The 20,553-nt window shown below is 39.9% G+C and overlaps 1 protein-coding gene across 1 annotated transcript in view; it reads right to left on the bottom strand.

The window, feature by feature from the left end:
- RGMB (repulsive guidance molecule BMP co-receptor b) overlaps positions 1 to 2,712 on the bottom strand; it is a 110,183-nt gene extending 107,471 nt beyond the window's left edge. The window contains exon 1 of the mRNA XM_089679118.1: positions 2,472 to 2,712. The gene's annotated coding sequence lies outside the window, so the exon portion shown is untranslated. The remainder of the gene's footprint in view (positions 1 to 2,471) is intronic.
- Between the last annotated feature and the right edge of the window lie 17,841 nt (positions 2,713 to 20,553).

Genomic DNA, 20,553 nt, shown 5'->3' on the forward strand with positions numbered 1-20,553 from the left:
CCATAACACATTGAGGAGGAAGGGGAGTGGTGGAACACTTTTTACCAGCTTGCACTAGAAATCTTTTCCTCTTTGCAGCTCTGGAGCCAAGGTGCGCACATCACTCCTGGTGCCTAGGGGCGAGTGACCAGAGCCAGAGACTGATACCTGTGGGCGGAGAGACCTGGGGAAGCATAGAACAGACCACAGCGATTACATATGCACCATTAATTCAAGGAGAACAGTGCATTCTCTCACCCTCTATTTCCCACTGCTGATCACCAGAGGCATTCTGTGGAGAGAATGAGGGTCCCCCCTTTCTACAGAGAGAGGTCACTGCAGCATCCTAGAGACTAGAGAGAGGGCTTTTACTCATTGCTGATACTGCTAGCAAAGACTGAGCCACTGAAAGCAGGACACCAAATATATCCAATCCATACCGCACCCATACTGAACTCTATACCGCACTTTTTCCAAACCTAGACTGCACCTATACCAACCATATACCAGATCATACCAAACCTTTTCAGCATCTGAACCACATCTACCTTACACCTGCGCTGATATTATACCATACCTATACTGTATGCAGGACTGTCGTTAAGTGCACCAATGCTCTTAAAGGGACCCAACGTTAGCCGGCAGAAGAACATCTCAAAGGACTGCCCCTCCTGTCATATTTATTCTACAAGTCCATTTTGTTAACTGCCCCCTCCTTCTAGCATTCTCCTTTTTGTTTGGACAGTATATACCCAGTCAGTCTAGGACTAGCAACGCCGCCATCAATGTGCTGTGGCAGTATAGTTCCAGCGTTTGGTAGAATAAACTTTACTACTGTTGACCGCTGCACTCAGGGTGGTCTTGCTACTTTTTATGCTGATTTGGATGCCAAATGTCATCTTATGCTTAGTCCTTACTGTTAATCACTTTCTATACTAAATTATATTGTTACTGTGGCTAATCCATTTTATGTTTGAGTTTGAGAAAAATTTTCCATCTGCTCTTTCAAATTTTCTTGTTGAAAACTATTGTTGTTTTGACTCCACTGATGATTAGAAAATCGGATATACATTCTTAAAACTTAAATCTTCGAACAAATGTCTGCTAGTGTATGGCCAGCTTTAGCTTTTTCCTAGCCTGAAATGGCTGATAACCAAAGACAATAGAATCCACATGGCTACATAGCGAACAATATGTAGTTTGATATATCCAAGCTCTATATGACCTGGGAGAAAGACTTTCTTGGATGTTATATTTTCTTTTTAAATAACTGTATGTTTCAGTCAATAAAATGCAGTTTGAAAATATGTATATATTTCAGGAGAGAAATATGAAGATTGAGGATGAAGACTACTTATATAAAATAATAAATAATACTGACCTCTGTACTTTCTGATTCAAATAGTTGGAATTATAAGGCAGATGATGAAAATCAGAAAAAAAAGTATAAAATAAATCTATGAAATGGCTATATACGCATAGATTTTTAAAAAAATTAACAATTTCCTCTATTGACGCTAAACAGCATAGATGAATCTCCTGCTGCTGATATTGTATTCTGACAACCAGTGCCGCCAACTGTCAAAATACCCCAACAATACCTGCATCTGATTGGATGCAAGAGCTGTTCAGCCAACAATCTTCCCCCTGGCTCCTTCGATTTTTCACTAGAAGGATATCAGGCGAGAGATTGCCAACAAGGCCACCCATAGAGTTAATTTTGGTCAATTTTGTCAAGTTTATCAGTTTGATGTATATTGTTGTTTTGGGGGCGTGACTCAAAGTGTTGAAGCAAGGAGGTTAGTATGCAAGCCAAGCAGCTAGCACATTCAGAAAGAAAGGTCAGCAATGGCAGCTTGCATTTATCTTTCATGACTGCTTTCCTTTAGGACAATAGACTTCACGCAGCTACACAGCAAAGTATTTGAACTTTTCAATGTTTGTGTATTAATGACTGTTTATAAAAGTCACTTTTTTAGGATTAACGTGTCGTTAAATGAAAAGTTACTTAAATTCTACGATGAGCGGAGTACTGTGTTTACTCAGTGACAGCTTGTATCGCATGGGCAAACATACAGTACATACAAAGAAAACAAAGAACTGTCTATGGAACTCTTCACTCTGCACAGAAATGCCAAGTAAGAGAAGTGCACTGGAAGTCAATGGAACGATTCCCTGTTCTATAATAACATGGAAATGCTATGCAGTGTGTATTTAGAATATTTGTATGTTCAATATTTGCACACAGCCTAGTATGTACAGGGACCAGGCTGTACAAATATATTCCGATGGCTTTTAGTAGACAGGGCAAGTCATTGTTGCATGAATGACACTTTTGCAATTTTGGCATTTATTTCTGTGCAATGACAGGTGTACAGATTCCAGAAGAATAAATACATTTAAGTACCTCAAGCTCTCCAGTCATCATAATGTTCTACATCTGGAATAACAAATAAAGAAAAAAAAAATAAAGAAAAATGTGTGCCACTTACCTAGAGAGGAGACAGAAGGGGACTTGATGCCTGGATGTTGAGCAGACACAGGTTAGAGAGTTGCTTGCCTTGACTGGAGACTTGGATGAGCCTGCACTGGCTCTGCCTGCTCTCCTCTCCTCTCCTCTCCCTTTCTTTGTGTGTGTTTTATTTCTCAGCTGTAAGAAGAAAATTAGGGTTTTCGTCACAGCAAACAGTGACACACTTACCAGCATGAAGTGAAGACATGCTGGTTAGGCATTTTGGCATGGGTAGCAAATGCAAGCTGTGACTGAGAGAACAGGACTGAATATATAAAATAGCACTCTACATTATTTACAGACAAAGGAGCTTTTCCATGCACTGTGCTCACAGCTACTGTTTAGAAATCATGATCTGTTCTGAGGATCTAAGTTTAACAAACCTGTAGACACAACCTCTCCAATGTGGAGTCCATTACCAGAAGCGTCAACCTCCTGCGTTATTTTCAACTTTTTATTTTTGTACCATCGATAGGTTATATCAGCAAAAATGTGACCTTACTTTATCAATACAAATACATCTGGTGGTGTTTGTTGATGGATTTGACCAAATGATGTAGTGTTTGGACAATGTTAATGATGAAAATGAATTTAAAACTCAATTTACAAAATGATTGTACAGGTATCAATCATCAATGAAATATGGCCAAAAATGTTTTCCATGAAAAATTGGTTTCCTCCAATGAAGTGTGCCTCATCTCTGGCTGCTGCGGCATTTGTTAGAACTTTTACTTACTTATTCAGCCTGCATTTCTGTGTTGGCACTAAGTGTTTGCCGCTGAAAACAATGGTTCTGGCAGCAGTACAGATAATTGCAGACAGTTGCTTGCTTGGCACCTCCTTCATTCACGAAATAGAATGTACTTAGAGTGTAGAGGTCAGGAGTATGAACAAAATAACATCTAATGTGCAGGGCTCAGGAGTGCATAATTCACAGAGTGGGAATTAGTGCAGTGTTGTAGAGCTGTCTAAATCTTTCTTGTTCAAACATTTTATTAGTTTACAAAGCCAAAAGAACAAACATAAGGCATCTCAAATACATGTATATAAACAAAACAAGACAATAAAAAACAGTAAAGAAAAAAAAAAAGAGGGGGGGGGGAAATAAGGGAGAACAGGTTGCCTTTCCACAGAAAGGGATTGCAATATGATACACAGTTAACGAGCAATCCTTGAGAACAGTTGAAAGCGTTGCATAACAAGGGAAGGTGACATGACAAGCTCTGGGAGGAGAGCAATATTTCCTTGAACTACAAGAGGGTTCCGCATAAGGCAACAGGAAAAGGGTTAAGGTAGGAGAGAGAGGAGGGGAGGAGAATAGGAATAAGAAGTAGGTACTGAGAAGGAGGCGGGGAGGCGTGTGACTTCCAGGGGAGAAAGGGTATTCCCGAGACCAAACCAATGTATAATTTAAATGAAAATGGTAGTGCCTTCACAAGGAGGGCCTAGATAGCACTAAGGGAGAAGCAGTGTATCATCAAAGTTTGGCGGAAGGAACCGGTCCACCCATGGGGTCCATATCGTCAGGAATTTTGGGACCCAATCTAGGACAGTGACTTCCACTTTGGCATGGATCATTGCTTGGGTAACTTTATTCTTAACTGCAAGAATACTAAGAGATGGGGACTTCCACGCTTTGGCCATGATCTGTTCGGCTGCTGTGATGAGAGCTGTGTAAATCTTAGTACTGAATGGACAGAAATACATTAAAAAAATCTTTGGCAGATAAGATACCTCTTATATCTGTATTTATTCTGTGTATTTTGCTCTTTGCCTGGAGTTTAGCTTTAGCTACTTGTCTACTAGTGCCATTTTATAAATAAGGAGGGGGCAGTCCCACTGTCAGAACACAATGGCTCAGCTGGAAGTTCGCTGTACTAACATTCGGATAGTTAGTACAGCGAGCTCCTCCCAAGCTCTTCAGTTTTTTTGTTCAGCCGCTGGATTGAATGAAAAAAAACTGATGGTGGGGACCCAGCATTAATGAAGACAGAAGCATTATGTATTACATCACTTCTAAGTTCGGCTATCACTTTCCCTGGTTTCTATGGCTGGGGAAGGAGCTAATGGAGCATGATCTTAATTTCAGTGAAGGGCAGGTGAGATATCAGAGGTCTAATATTCCCTTGATGTCTCAGTAAAGGAACCTATCATATAGGGGGCTATTGTCTTCCTATGTGATAGCAATAAAGTTAAGTGTAAAAAAAAAAGTAAAACAAAAACATACAATAAATAAAAAAGCACAAAAACAATTTCTAAAGTCTAAAGAACATAAATGAGGGCAGTGGGTGTGCCTATGTACGAAAATAGCAATCACATGTGAGGTATTGCCCCAAATGTCCGAGCAAGAGTAACAATTCTAGGGCCATCATTCTTGGGTAGACCAAAAATGATAACCAGCAAAGGCTTTTATAACCTATGGGTATTTTTGGGTACTGAAGTTTGTCGCCTTTTCACGTGTATGCACAATTTTTGGCTTGATACATTTGGTATTGATAAAGTCTCATTTATTCTATTTACTCATCACGACCTCATCTTTTATATTTTACAAAAAAAATGGGTGATACGTTGCATTTGTGTGCACTAGAATTAACTTTAGTGTATTTATTTACTGAGAAATAGCTTTTGTGTACTATTATCATGTGACATAAAATATTACTACTACTATTTTATTCTCTAGGGTCTTTGATTCCAGAAAATATGTGATTTTTTTTTGGGGGGGGGGGGGGTTAACTAATCTTCAGGCCAAAAATGTGCATTTTAAAAAGTGTGCAAAAAACTGAACAAATTGCCATGGTAGCAAAGTGGTTAAACTATGACTAAGCTATGTGACATCTAGGGGAAAAAAAGTATAATAATACCAAACACCAAGACAAGTATCCGAAATGCCGCTTTCCCATCCAACCTGCATTAGCCAGTGCTACACCGCTGACCACGCCCCCTAACATATTTCACGCCACCCTCCTTATGATTAAGCCCCAGTGGACAGGGTGAAATGTATCAAAGGGCATGGCCAGTGGAGTAGTGCTGGCTGAAGCCATATAACACACCTCATAGGGGTAGGATGGGAGAGTGGCGCCTTGGATACTTGTCATTGTTACTTCTGGATGTGTGAGTCTAAACACCGGCGCCCCTACACCTGATGACCAAGGGGTGAGAGGCTGTACTCTTGCTTAGCGCAGTGCTGCAAGATTTTTCTGCTTAATAACCAACACTAAGATTTATCAGAATATTACAAATTATTTTTTAGATATATTGTACATTACTTTATTATTACATACAACAGATTTGGCATCAGTGTATCTTTTGGAGTCGCTATATTTGAAATAATACACTACACATTTAAAAACACAATACAAAAAACATCCATTTCATAAGGTTTTACATTCCTGTTTCTAGTCAACATCATGAGATTATAGGACCAGTAAGCCAGTCTAAACTAAAGTTTTCCTATCTATAAAATTATGATCTTCCTGTTTCATCTTGTTTCTTGGTTAAGAGAATACTACAGCCTAATTCTTTTTGGTCTGTTCCAGGTCCTCCACCCATTAAGATTGAAGGAGATGGTTAAAATATGAGCCTCATGCGTAGCATCCATATAAGCTGTCATGACTACCTCAACCAAATATTAGAAGCAAAATGTGCTATTTGATCACTACAATTCTTCTTGAATAAATAAATCAGTTTCCAGACAAAACTAATTTTTGTACTCATAGCTTGTTGTACATAATTACATAGTTAGCCAGGTTGAAAAAAAGACATAAGCCCATCTCGTTCAACCATCTAGTTCCTCTTATCCATTGTCCATAACATAGGACAATAATTTAAGAAAAGTTCATAAACCAATGTCAAATGACAAACCTCATTAAGAAACATCTTGAATGCTTTCCTGCCATAGAGTGGTACTATAGGCATAATGGGGTTGATTTACCAAAGCTGGAGAGTGCAAAATCTGATACAGCTCTGCATAGCAACCAATCAACATCCAGGTTGTCAAAGCTTATTTGAACACGTTGACGTTAGAAGCTGAGAGGCTACCATGCACAGTTGCACCAGATTTTACCAGTTTTAGTAAATCAACCCCATTGTAACAAGTTTTTGTTGAGAACTGTCATTCTTCACCCACACATCAACAGTATTGTATATTCCAACTGTCATTTTGGGGGAAAAGGTTAACAATTGATAATTTTTAATACTGACATGCTGATACCAGTCATTCTCAGCACTGCAGACACTGACCCAGTCTGATTGCCCAGTTCATGTTTTTTATAGGCAGCTACGGGACTTAGTAGCTTCACCCTGGAGGTGCTGATATAAACACTCTAAAACACAGCATTTTTCTAAATTTCAAGTGTAAAAATAAGAATAGAAATATGTCTGCAGAAACCTATATGCAGTATTCATAGACTTATTTTCAATATATTATAGTATCAATTCTCCATGTCTGCAAGGCACCTAGTAGTTATCAAGCAATCATACTCGCTGGCATATGCTATGTAAATTTTATTTTTCATGATAAAAAGGTATAAGTATGCAATGTATGTTTTTTTTTTCTAATAAAACATACATCATGGACATATTTTTCTACCTCATTGTCATTCTTCATTTTCTTCAATTGCATGCAATATCATTTCTATGTTAATTTACTTATCTACAAATTGTATGCACCGTCTCAGTTATCCTCAAAGGACATTGTTTAACTTCATCTTTTAATCATACGGCTTTAATTTTTAGGCAGGCCCTCAACATCATGGCTTCACCTGTGTTTCCTTCTGGCTATGTTTGACTTTTAATTGTCTACTTCGCCATTTGTCTCACCCACAGAAACATCCTTGAGATCAGCACATTATTTAGATAGCGTTGGTTTACATAATACACTATGTATGCTAAAATCCATCTGATCCCCACTCTTCCAGGCAATGACAGAAGAGACGTAGATGGTTCCCTGAGAGACTTCCTATAATGTCCTCATCACAGCCCGGCAAAACAGCTGATGTCATGTCAATGGATTGAAAGGGAATAGCAGTCCCCTGAGTATGAAAAGGAGGATGTGTGAATTGTCAGCAGCATAATTATACTTTTAGTTTTTATTAGTACCAAACTGCATAGTGGCTTATGAGAAATGATGATATACAGAGGACATTGGTGGTCATTCATTAAGCTGTATGAGTTATTTTATATGTGCCCATTATATTATCTCCTGTGTCCATCATTTTCTTATCAAACTATTTATTTCACATACATAACTTTCACATTAGTGTGCATTTATTAATTTTTTATTTTAAATCGTTTATTTTGCAAGCCCTCATTTCTAATGAATCGTTATTTCATCTCTTTAAGTGTTATTTTATCACTACCTCTAATGGCTGCATTCTCTACTTCTCGCAGTACACACCTCATGGAAATCCATAGTAAACATCAGTCACAAGTTACTAATATCTAAAAAAGTGAAAATCTGTAATTATGTTAGTGAATTTTCTTTTACATACAAATTACTGCACATATTGGGCATGTAATGTATATGCTGTAAATTCAGTTGACCTGTTCAATAAAACATGTGAACTGACTTCAGAGACTCATTATTTCATTTGATTTCAGTCTACAGTCTGATTAAAATCAGAAAATGTTGGCTGGTTACAATTATATCACCTTGCTATAATAAATAGACTAGGTAGTATAACTCATGGGCACATTCTTAAGTATAGAAATGTAATGCTCCAAAACCGGAAGGAAAGTACACGTTTGGGCTTTCCACAGCAATCACGTGGATTTCAACCATCATTCTTCTTCTGAAGTTTTGAAAGTAAAAGGACATATTTGACATAAGCAACAGATTCTTTTTTTCAGTGTCAGCACTTTGTGCTTGATCCCTGAGGTCCTATTCACATCAGGATGTTGCGATATCCCACAGTAATACACCAAACATTCATCAGCACCTCAACTGCCTCCATTCTGCATTGCTGTCTACATTTGTATATGTTGAAGTGCATTGTAGCCCATTAATTTGAAATGGACTACCTAGTGCAGCATGCCACAATGATTCTCAAAACATACAATGCTTCAGCACACAACTTGTGTCAACCAGCCTTATAGTTAACCAGCCGTTTTATTTTAAAGCAGGTTCCCTTTAATACATTAGCAGCGCTTAATGTGAAATGTTTTATTTTATAATGTGGAATTATGGCATTAGTGGGTGGTTTAGAAAATAAATGCAGGTATTTAACTCAGCGGTCTACTCATCCAGCTGAAACAGTTAAAGGCACCCAAATATAGATTATGAAATCATAAAAGTTGACTTGCAAGCACCTATAAAGTAGGATGTTTATATGAGTTTATTGTTTTTAAGCTACTCTGTCAAAATTAAGCCATTAATTGTACAGATTTCTTTGTACTTCTGCAAATTATTGCTTAACTGCCTAACCTTTGGGCGGTGTCCTCATAGGTGCTAGATACAAGGTGCCTGTCTTATTTCTGCCAGTATTCAGGCAATCTACCTATGAGTGTCCCAAACAGGACCAGGCTCGGGAAAAGCCACTGCAGTAAACACCTTTCAGAACTGGAATCCCCTTTCTTCTATTTGGGGGTGGTGGGGGCTTTTTACACTTGTTTAATGTACAATGGGTTGCATGTTACACACCTCGGTACTACATTCATTAAAAATGATGGTGGTACACACTACTACCAGTTGGACTTCAATTATCATATTTTCTGTGCATATTACGAAATGAATGCAAACAGTTGACTGGCAGCAATGAACAGTATGCATGGCAGTATGTGATTATAGGAAACCACAAAAGCAAGCTAGAAGTAGACGCAAGTTAAATTACCCGCAGACACATCACATGGTCTTGCTTATTTTGGCTACGATGTGAGACATTCGCCTATCTGTTTATACTATGTGACCTGTACAGAAACCCCAGACTAATCAGGTTAGTAGAGAATCTATTGAACAGATTGAGTTTTCTTGGATGATTACTACTCTTTTCATGGGATTAGGTTTGTGTCAGCCAGGCATGTCTGGACAGTGCATAAAGATGCATGCTCAGCCAGTAGCATTGTGCATGTTTATGAAACAACTGTTATACCAGTACTACAATCTATTCTTTCCTAATGATGGAAAGGTTTTATGACAATGTTTTGTCGCATGATTTCATGACTAAATGCTGGAACTGCATGCTAAAATAAAGTAATCTGAAGCAGTGTGCCAGGCATCTGGGAGTATCCAGTTATTAGTAATTAGCATGCAAAACTGGGTACAGTGACTAGAGTATGATCCTGGAATTAGGATCTGCTCTTTTGTTTGCTAGTGTTACTGTGTGAAAGGCTTTCTGCATGAAATTTACTCTGTTATTGTAAATCAGCAGTATAACAATAATAATAATAGTAATAATAATCCATGACAATGTTAACCATCCATGTGGTTGTGGGTTGGGTGTAAGCCCTTCTTAACCTCTAGAACAGTGTTTCTCAACCTTTTTTTCAGTCAAGGTACCCTGTAAAAACTAAATGTACAAAAATGGTGTGGCGCTAAATCATAAATAACAATAATGTGATAAATAGAGTGCAAAATATAAATTGCTAAATATAAATGCAAAATAAAACACATACAACATTTATAAATACTGTTAGATCCTACAGGATCTATAAAGTGTCTAATACGTAATATTTTTATCAAACTGTGCAATAATAATAGGGTCCTATCCAGAGACCTAATAGGTGACAACAACCTGTCCCAAATGGGACCAACCCCAAAACAATACTATGTGATATATATAAAAGTGAATCCCTATACAGGGATATATAACAAGTAATGCAAGTGACCAGTGTATTAATTCACACAAACTATTATAGTATGTATATCAATAACCAAGTGTCCAAACAATGAAAGATAACCAATAACAATTGATGTGTAGTAGTGCCTTTTCTTTATTAAAGTGCTCCAGTGCTGGTGCAAACGGTGAGTATGAATCCTAGATGGCAGGCATGCCCTCTCACCTCCTTGATACGACCCCCAGGGGGTCAACACGCCTTTTTGATCTCCCCAGATCCTGTAACCAATCTCCAGGCCACTCAGGTTCCACTGCCCCTTACTGGTAATCTCCTTCAATGTAAATCACTCCTCCATACACAGGTGACCGTATGTGTGCCCACACGTTAGCACCATATGAGGACCATAAAATGATAAAAAACAGATCTCCCATAGTACAACACTGTATTTTATTGAAACAACCATGTAACACACCTGGATTAAAGTTACTGCATCCAGTTCTGGAGTTACTGTGTCTAGTTCTGGAGACCTCACTTACAAAAAGATACTGATAAGATAGAATGAGTCCAGAGACGGGTAACAAAAATGGTAAAAGGTCTTGGGGATAAAACATCAAGAGCGACTTCAGGAACTTAACATGTACAGTCTGGAGGAAAGATGGGAAAGGGGAGACATGACTGAAACCTTTAAATACATCCAGGGGGTGAATAAGGTTCAGGAGGGCAGTATTTTCAACATGAAACCAAAATCAAGAACACGGGGACGTTACCTTAAACTAACTGAAGGAAAGTTCAAAACTAATCTCAGAAAGTATTATTTTACTGAAAGAGTAGTTGATGCTTGGAATAAACTTCCATCAGAAGTAGTGAGCAAGTCAACAGTAAGTACGGGCAGACTCAATGGACCACTTGGTCTTTTTCTGCCGTCACTTTTCTATGTTTCTATGTTACTTATAAGAACATGAGTATAGATAACTCTAACTTGACTGTAAATTAATACCAGGAAATAGACACAAGACTGTTTAGTGAAAAAACAATTCTAAAGTATTGGTAAGGGTTAGAGTAAATGGTGGTTTAAGCATAAATGAGCACACAGAAGGTAGGTTCAGATGCAGTCATCTAAACAGTATAATAACTATGCCAAGTTAACTTAGAATAGAGTTCTGTATAACTAGACTGGGATTAACTCATGAATCAGCAAAGTCAGCAATAAACAGTGTATATATGCATTAACTGCAATGTGAATAATAATGCTATGGGGTTGATTTACTAAAGCTGTAGGGTGCTAAATCTGGTGCAGCTGTGCATGGTATCCAGTCAGCATCCAACTTCAGCTTGTTCAATTAGGTGTTGAGAAAAAAAATGGAAACTCGGTTTCTATGCAGAGCTGCACCAGATTTTGTAATCTCCAGTTTTAGTAAATCAACCCCTTTAACTAGTCTAGCATGCACTCTAGGAGAACAGTTAGGATATGGTGCAATGTCCCCTGACAGATACATCTTAGCATAAGCAATAGGCAAATGCTTCTGTGTAGCAACTGGAAAGGGGCAGTCTTTAGTCTTAACTTTTCAGCCAGCTAGCATTGGGGTCCAGTTGTACTATTGGTGCACATGAGAATAGATGAAGTGAAGCCTGCAAGCTGCAGTAAGGCTGCTAGATGGCTGTATGGTCAGTTCCCAAAGTGCTCAGTCTCTCTAGCAGCAGAGAGTAAATCCCCACAGCAGCAGCTCCCCAGTCACAGCGATATTGCAACTCACCATCTGGTTACACACTCTCTGCTCCGCACCCAGGTGACTCTGACTGTTGGCGCCCAGAAAATCGAATCCTGCTCAGCCAGTTAAAGTGAAGCAGTGGTGGTGCAGACTGGAACGAGATGGGCACTCCCTGGTTTCCCTCACGGCAAGAGGAAGGTATTCAATCTGCAGTCAGAGAAATACAGCTCTTTTCTCCACCTATCACTGTCTTCCTCTGGAAATTGTAGTCTAGTGGTTCATAAGAGTCCATAGCAGGTTTCCTTCCTGAACTTCAATTCCTACATTCCATTATGGCCAGCATAGAGGTCTCTTGAATTCCTTAGGATAGTTTGCTCCCCCTACTGACTGGGGGCAGGCAATGTTGCTAGGTCCAGCATGAACAGTTTAGCGAGCGCATACAGAGCAGCCACAGCACAGTGTTTCTCTCATTTTCATTCTAAGCCAAACACCTGGCTACACCCCATCCATAGTGCTGTTGAATACAAGGAACAAGACCACAGATCTTTATTTGCAAACTTTTCTGTACCTTAAGAAAAGGTATTTAAAGAGGGCAAAGGATGAGTCACTAGTATTGCCTAAGGTCTCCCTACAGCTGATCATGCCCTGTTACTGATTTCCCATGCCTTGTTCTGCACTGTGTGAAGGCAACCATATTGGTAGAGGCATATTGGTAGATACAGAGTTGTACTTCCTCATGACAGAGCCCCCAACAAGGAGAACAGTAAGCAGCACAGTAGTGACATCACCAAATCTCACTTCATATCTCCTGAGAGACAGTCAGAGGCAGTAGGGCCCTAAATCTCTCTACAGATATACTATAAGGCTGTAGGCACAGGAGTGCGTAGGAACCCTCACATACCAGAACATGCACTGCTATTTTTCACCATTCACAGAAGACAAGAAATTCTATAAATGGACACGAGAAAAGGAGCAGCATACAAATGAATCCACAGCTTCTCATAGCTGTGGTGCTGGTAGTACAGCACTAGCTGTACTTTCCAGCATTAATGAAAGTACACTGCTCAAAAAAATTAAAGGAACACTTTGAAAACACATCAGATCTCAATGGGGAAGAAAAATCATGCTGGATATCTATACTGATATGGGCTGGGTAATGTGTTAGGAAAGTAAGGATGCCCCATCATTTAATGGAAATGAAAATTATCAACCTACAGAGGACTGAATTCAAAGACACCCTGAAGATCAAAGTGAAAAAATGATGCAGCAGGCTAGTTCATTTTGATGAAATTTCATTGCAGTAACTCAAAATGGTAATCAATAGTTTGTATGGCCCCCACGTGCTTGTATGCATGCCTGACAATGTTGGGGCATGCTCCTAATGAGACGACAGATGGTGTCCTGGGGTATTTCCTCCCAGATCTGGACCAGGGCATAACTGAGCTCCAGGACAGTCTGAGGTGCAACATGGCTTTGTCAGATGGATCAAAACATGATAGCCCAGAGGTGTTATTTTGGAACAAGCGTGGGGGCCATTCAATGGTATCAATTCCTTCATTCCCCAGGAACTGCCTGAATACTCTCGCCACATGAGGCCGGGCATTGTCATGCACCAGGAGGAACCCAGGACCCACTGCACCAGCATAGGGTCTGACAATGGGTCCAAGGATTTCATCCCAATACCTAATGGCAGTCAGGGTTCCATTGTCTAGCCTGCAGAGGTCTGTGTGTCCCTCCATGGATATGCTTCTCCAGACCAAAGGGTCTGGCTTCTCCAGACCCTTTCACGTCTGTCACATGTGCTCAGGGTGAACCTGCCTCATCTGTGAAAAGCACAGGGCGCCAATGGCAGACCTGCCAATTCTGGTGTTCAATGGCAAATGCCAATTGATCTCAATGGTGCCAGGTAGTAAGCGCAGGGCCCACTAGAGGATGTGAGGTCGTCAGGCCACCCTCGTGAAGTCTGTTTTTGATTGTTTTGTCAGAGACATTCACACCAGCTGGTCTGCTGGAGGTCATTTTGTAGGGCTCTTGCAGTGCTCATACTGTTCATCCTTGCACAAAGGAGCAGATACTAGTCCTGTTGATGGGTTAAGGACCTTCTACAGCCCTGTCCAGGTCACTTAGAGTAACTTTCTGTCTCCTGGAATCTCCTCTATGCTCTTGAGACTGTGATGGGAGACACAGCAAACCTTCTGGCAACGGTATGTATTGATGTGCCACCCTGGAGGAGTTGAACTGCCTGTGCAACCTCTGTAGGGTCCAGGTATCGCCTCAGGCTACCAGCAGTGACACTGACCCTAGCCAGATGCGAAACTAGTGAAAAACAGTCAGAAAAGATGAGTAGGGGGAAAAAAATGTCAGTGGCCCCCTGGGGATTGTCTCTAATGCACTTGTTGTTAATTTCATTAACAACAAAGCAGATGAAACTGATTAACAACCCCCCCCCCGCTACTTAACTGATCAGATCAATATCCGAGGAGTTTAACTGACTTGATGCTATACTCTGATTAAAAAGTGTTCCTTTAATTTTTTTGAACAGTGTATGATTTATCCACTATACAGTGGCAATCCAGACATGGGATAAACATAATTAGAGGTCATTTTTGTTTTTGCCAGTTCAAGTCACAAAAACCTCTGTGCCTGGAGTTCCACTTCAAGTTCTGTGGAACCTAAAAATAAAATCTGGATAATTTCTGTTGAAAAATATTCACATATTACTAAGGAACATGTTTATAAAGCAGTTAATCTGACATTCACCAAACATTCGCTGCAGGTGAATCTTCCAGGTGATTGATTCACCAACAGTAAATAGTAATAAGGCCTCATTCACACGGGGTGATTACATCCATGCCCAGTGAAGGACAATGTTTTACCTGCACAGGAATGCACAGTTGTTCAGTGCATCCCTGTGTGGGCAGTCCGATTCATGTCTATTGGGACACAGCAGCTACTCTCAATGTGATATCCGTGTGGGTGCAGATGCACAGCTCTGAATGCACCCAGGGTGAGTTCATGCACATGCACCTACAAGCATCCAAAACCCACATGGATGTCATACTGGGATACAACATCTGTATTGGTGCAGCTGCCGTGTCTTAGTAGACATGAATGGGACTGTCTGCATGGGGATACATGGAACACCTGTGCATCACTAAAGATGGGTCAAATTCTGAAAACATCATTCGTTCTGTAATCCGATGGTGCCACCAATGATTTCGAAAACTGGTCGATTTTCACGAATTTTCCAGCATGCCCGATAAACAAAATGGGGAGGAACCACGAAAATCGGCCAGTGCCATTGCCCCACTAACAGAGTGAAAATCGGCTGATTATTCTTAGATCCGATTTTCAAATGAAAAATCATACGAAAATCAACCCATGTATGACCGACCCAACAGTCCAAAAACCAGGCTCCCCCTCCGAAGCCAGGCATGAGGTAGGTGTAGAGGTCGGTGCTGCAGCCCAGAGTGCTGTTTCCCAACAAGCGGTACTAATCCAAGATAGCAAGTCGAGTGTCCTCACTAAAACATAGCTTTTTATTGACACAACCAATAAAATTGCAGCAAGAGAAGCTTACATGTTTTGGAAAACAGTCTGAACCGTGGCATAGTTTTATAACACAGTCTGATCCAAACCTATAGGAGCACATGAAAAAAAAATAAGGAACAGGTGTTTCTAACAAGTAAAACTAAATGCAGACATGGAGCACAGAAACATTGGTGGATGTGGGATCACCTACAATAATAATAATTGTTATAAAATGTTATAAAAAAAACATTCCTGCGGCGGTAAAACACGACCCTGCACGGGGCACAGATGTCACCCGGTGTGAATGAGGCCCAACACTCGCTATTTTATAAATATTCCCCTTAGTGTGTCATTTTTCTATATTGTCTTTTTATTAAAAAGTGTTACATAGGAAAAAGACAGAGTAAAGAGAAAAGATTTACAAGAATACATTGTATTTTCTAAAAAATATAATGCTGTAAACAGAATGATAAATTAGATGAGTAATATTATTATTATTTAATATTTAGACCGAGAAATAAATAAAAACACAAGTAATAAAAGGAAATGGATTTGTTTATGAAGCTCAAACACTGTTTCTACTGAAATAAATATTTGAAGACATATATGCATTGCAATATAAAATCATAAGCAAAGTCCACAAATTTCAACACAATACAACATGTTGAGCTAATACTGGCAATTGACACTACTGAGTATGTCATTTTTAAGCTGTGTTGGCTTAATGCATGCATAATGTTGATTAAAAAAAAGGCAAAACTTAAAGTGATATTAAATGATACTCCACAGATCAGCCCTGATCCTCCTCTTCTCATGTCCAATGGCTCCTGCTGCTGTCTCAGCCAATGAAGAGGGAAAGTCTCTGGAGAGTCAAGGCTCTTGTGCACATTGCTGGATTGTAATGGGGCTTAGGTAAGTATTAGGGGGGCTGCTGCACACAGAGGGCTTTTTACCTTCATGCATAGAATGCCTGAAAGTAAAAAACCTTGACCCTTTACAACCGCTTTAAAACAATGCCATACTCATCATTCAGTGGGGTTGATTTACTAAAGGGATAGAGACTGTCCACTTTGCTACGATAAATGTTGATGAATAAGGTGGAACTCTGTCCACTTTGAAAGTCTAATCATGTGCTAGAGAAGGTAAAAACAGAAAAACAAAAAAACCCCAACAGGATCTTTCTAGAATGTAATTGGGTTTTCAAAGCTCCACCCCTTTTACTAACATTCACTTTGCAAGGTGACTGTCCACTTTACAAAATGAACATTCACTTTATTAAGTGAACAGTCTCTACTCCTTAAGGGAAATTTCACACATATTTCTAGGCACTTCGGTTTCCATTGAAATCAATATAAGCACATTAAAGTGCAGGTCAACACATATTGTGGGACTGTTAAAGCACACATTGACGCACATTAATGCACATATGATGAGGAATTCTATTCAAATGGAAAGTAGCACACCACAGGTAAACCTGCACTACAGCATTGGCTGTGGTTAAAAAAGATGCCCCCTTATTCTATGTAAAATAAACTATTTTTTTCATACTTGCCCTTTAATTCAATGCAAACAAGTCGTGTCTAAAAAAGTGAACTCCTATTCCTTACAAAGCAGGTTCATTACATCAATTTGTGTTGTTTTATGTTCTTGACATACTAATCTAATGTAAATTGTCAATGAAAATAATTGATGTTTTGTACAAGCACAGCTGCCATATAGCAGACAGTATGATAAATGCGAAATACAGATATGATACAGTATTGAATTCCACAGCTTTGGCACCTTCTAAATATCAATAAATTCCAAGAAACAAAAATGAACAGTGTTTTTCTTCCATTTAGCAAACAAGAAACAGCTTTTGTTATATATACAGTGGGTATAGAAAAGAATCACTCCCTTTTAAAATAATCACATTTTGTTGCTTTACAGCTTGAAATGAAGACAGACAGATTTTGTTTTATCTAGCTGTAGCTACTCAGTGCAGCTTATAACATCCAAGTGAAAGATATATTGTATGTCAGAAAAAAAATTCAAAAACAGAATCACTGAATAGGAAAAAGGATCCCCCTTGTGTCAGTATTTTGTTGAATCACCTTTTGCTTTAATTACAGCCAGGGCTGTTGTTAGAAACCACAGGGCCCCATACAGCCAGCCTGACAGCCCCCCCCCCCTAAAAAAAAACCCAAAACACAGTTTCAGTTATGAATGAACACGGTGAGTGATCAGTACGGATCACTCATTGTGTTCATTCGGGAAAGGAATGGGCTGGTAAATGTAACTCATTTACCAAACTGTTCCCCCACTCTCTATCCTGCAGGATCTTACTGTGCGCTTGCAGCTGCTGGTGGGAAGGAAAGGAGGGAAGACATCAGCACTGTTGGGTACGCAGGGGGTCCTGGGCAGCAGGAGGAAACATATGGTGCACAGGGAGGGTGATGGGTGCTGGGGGGGGACAATTACCTGAACTGATCTCCTGTATGACTCTTTCTGCACTACAGCAGCTGAAAGCCAGCTGAAGGGAGAGGAGAAGAAGCCAGTTTTCAACTGCTGCAGAGAGAGCCATACAGGGGATTGGTTCCAATACTTGCCCCCCCCACTGTGCAAATCACCCTCCCTAACCATATTCAATTCACCCAGCTGCCTGGGCCCCCCTGCTGGCCTGGGCCCCGCACAGGAGGACTTGTGGTGCCTCCTTATCCACAGCCCTGATTACAGCCTTTAGACTGTTGGGATATGTCTCCACCAGGGCTTTTTTTCAGCTGGAACTTGGTGGAATTCAGTTCTACCACCTATGGCACAGTGCACCCCTGAACTCTGTACTCTGTTTTACTGTACTCCTGAACTGTGCACCCTGTACATAGCACACGCCTGAACTCTGTATGTAGTGCACCTCTGAACTCTGCACTCTGTACGCAGCATACTCCTGAACTCTGCACTCTGTATGCAATGCATTCTTGAACTCTGCACTCTGTACGTAGCACACTCCTGAACTCTGCACTCTGTATGTAGTGCACTCCTGAACGCCATACTGAAGCAGCACACTCCTGAACTTGGCATACTGTAAGCAGCACACTCCTGAACTCAACACTCTGTGTGTAATTCACTCCTGAATTCTGCACTCTGGACGTAATGCACTCCTGGTATTTATTGCCCGCTATTAGTGAAATCTGGCTACACCTATTGTTTTATGGGTGTGCGTGTGGGTGGGAGGGGGATTGTTTTGTGGGAACATGGTTGAGTTCCTGTACCTATTCTCTGAGAAAAAAGCCCTGGTCTCTACTAACTTTCAAATCTAGACAAGTTAAGTTAAATTTGATGGGGACTGTTTGTGGACTGCAGTCTTCAAGTCATTCCACAGATTTTCAATGGGGTTTAAGTCTGGGCTCTGACTAGGCCATGCAAAGATATTCACCTTTTTCTCTTCTAACCACTGTGTGGTCATGTTTGATGTGTGCTTTGGGTCATTGTCATGTTGGAAGGTAAACTTTCTTTCCATTGATAACTTTCTGGTAGAGGGCAGCAGATTTTTCCTTCTATCCTGACAAGTTCTCTAGTCCCTGCTACAGAGAAACACACCCGTTACAGGATATTACCACCCCCATGCTTTACTGTAGGAATGGTGTTATCTGGATGGTGAGCTGTACTGGATTTTCGCCAGATATATCGTTTAGTGTTTTAGACTTATCTGACCATAACACCCTTTTTTCCTGTGACCTCAGAATCTCCAAGGTGTGTTTTGGCAAAGCTCAGTCATGACTTCATGTGGCCTTTCTTGAGGAGTGGCTTTTTTGCAACCCTCCTATACAAGCTACATTTGTGAAGAATTTGTGATATTGTTGTCATATGCACACAATGACCACTCTCTGTCATAAATTCCTACAACTGCTTCAGAGTTACAGTAGGTCTCTTGGTAGCCTCTCTGACTAGTCTCCTCCTGGCTCTTTCATCCAATTTAGAATGACGTCCTGATCCAGGGAGGGTCTGTGTTGTACCAAATACCTTCCACTTCTTAGTAATAGATTTCACTGTGCTTCTAGGAATTGACAAAGCCTTTGAATTTTTTTTGTATTAATTTCCTGACTTGTGCCTGTCCACAACTTTATCCCAGAGACCTTTTGACAGTGCCTTTCCACCCATAGTTCATTGTTTGCTTCAGCTGCACTACCAGGGACTGAAATGCTCCAGAAAAGCTCTTTTCATGCTGAGCTAATCAAAATGACCACAGCTGACCACAGTTAAAAGTCAAATGGCTTTGTGAGTCATTGAGAAGGTGATTAGCTACACCTGATTGAGATATTAAGTAATTTTTAGGGGGTGATCCTTTTTCCAACACATTGATTCTCTTTTTGAATTTTGTTCTGACATGTTGATATTATATCTTTTACTTCGATGTTTAAATACAGCCGGATAAAACAAAATCTGTGTCTATCTTAATTTCAGGCTGATTATTTTAAAGGGGGGTAATTCTTTTCTATACCCATTGTATGTATGTATATATATGTTTACTTATTTATTTTCCTACTGTGTTTACAACACACTGGTCAGATGTGTAAGAAGAATTCATGGGTACTGTCATGTGGATTTCATGGAGGTCTTGGGCATAGATGTGAGGTCATGGGATGGCATCATCCCAGCCAGTCTATAAAGCCAGAGCCCTGTGCCCTGTAAAGTATATGACCAGCATAAAAACAACATGTGGAAGACCCTAGATCTCACTTAGTAGTGCACCTCTAGTTGCCTTTCAGTTTTGCCATTATTATAATGTCATTGCCTATTAACCATTGTTTTTTATGGCCCATTAGCCACTTCTGGACACTTTCACCCCCTTCCAGTCCAGGCCAATTTTCAGCTTTCAGCACTATCGCACTTTGAGTGACAATTGCACAGTTGAGCAACACTGTACCCATATAAAATTTTAAAAACATTTTTAAGCAGATAGAACTTTCTTTTGGTGGTATTTGATCACCACTGGGTTTGTTCTTTTTTTGCTATATAAATGAAAAAATACCAAAATGTTTTGCTTAGTGTTTGTTATAAACCTTTGCAAATCAA

The sequence above is a fragment of the Staurois parvus genome, unplaced genomic scaffold, assembly GCF_062004578.1.
Source record: "Staurois parvus isolate SC_StPar_1 unplaced genomic scaffold, SC_StPar_1.0 ptg000218l, whole genome shotgun sequence".
NCBI lineage: Eukaryota > Metazoa > Chordata > Amphibia > Anura > Ranidae > Staurois > Staurois parvus.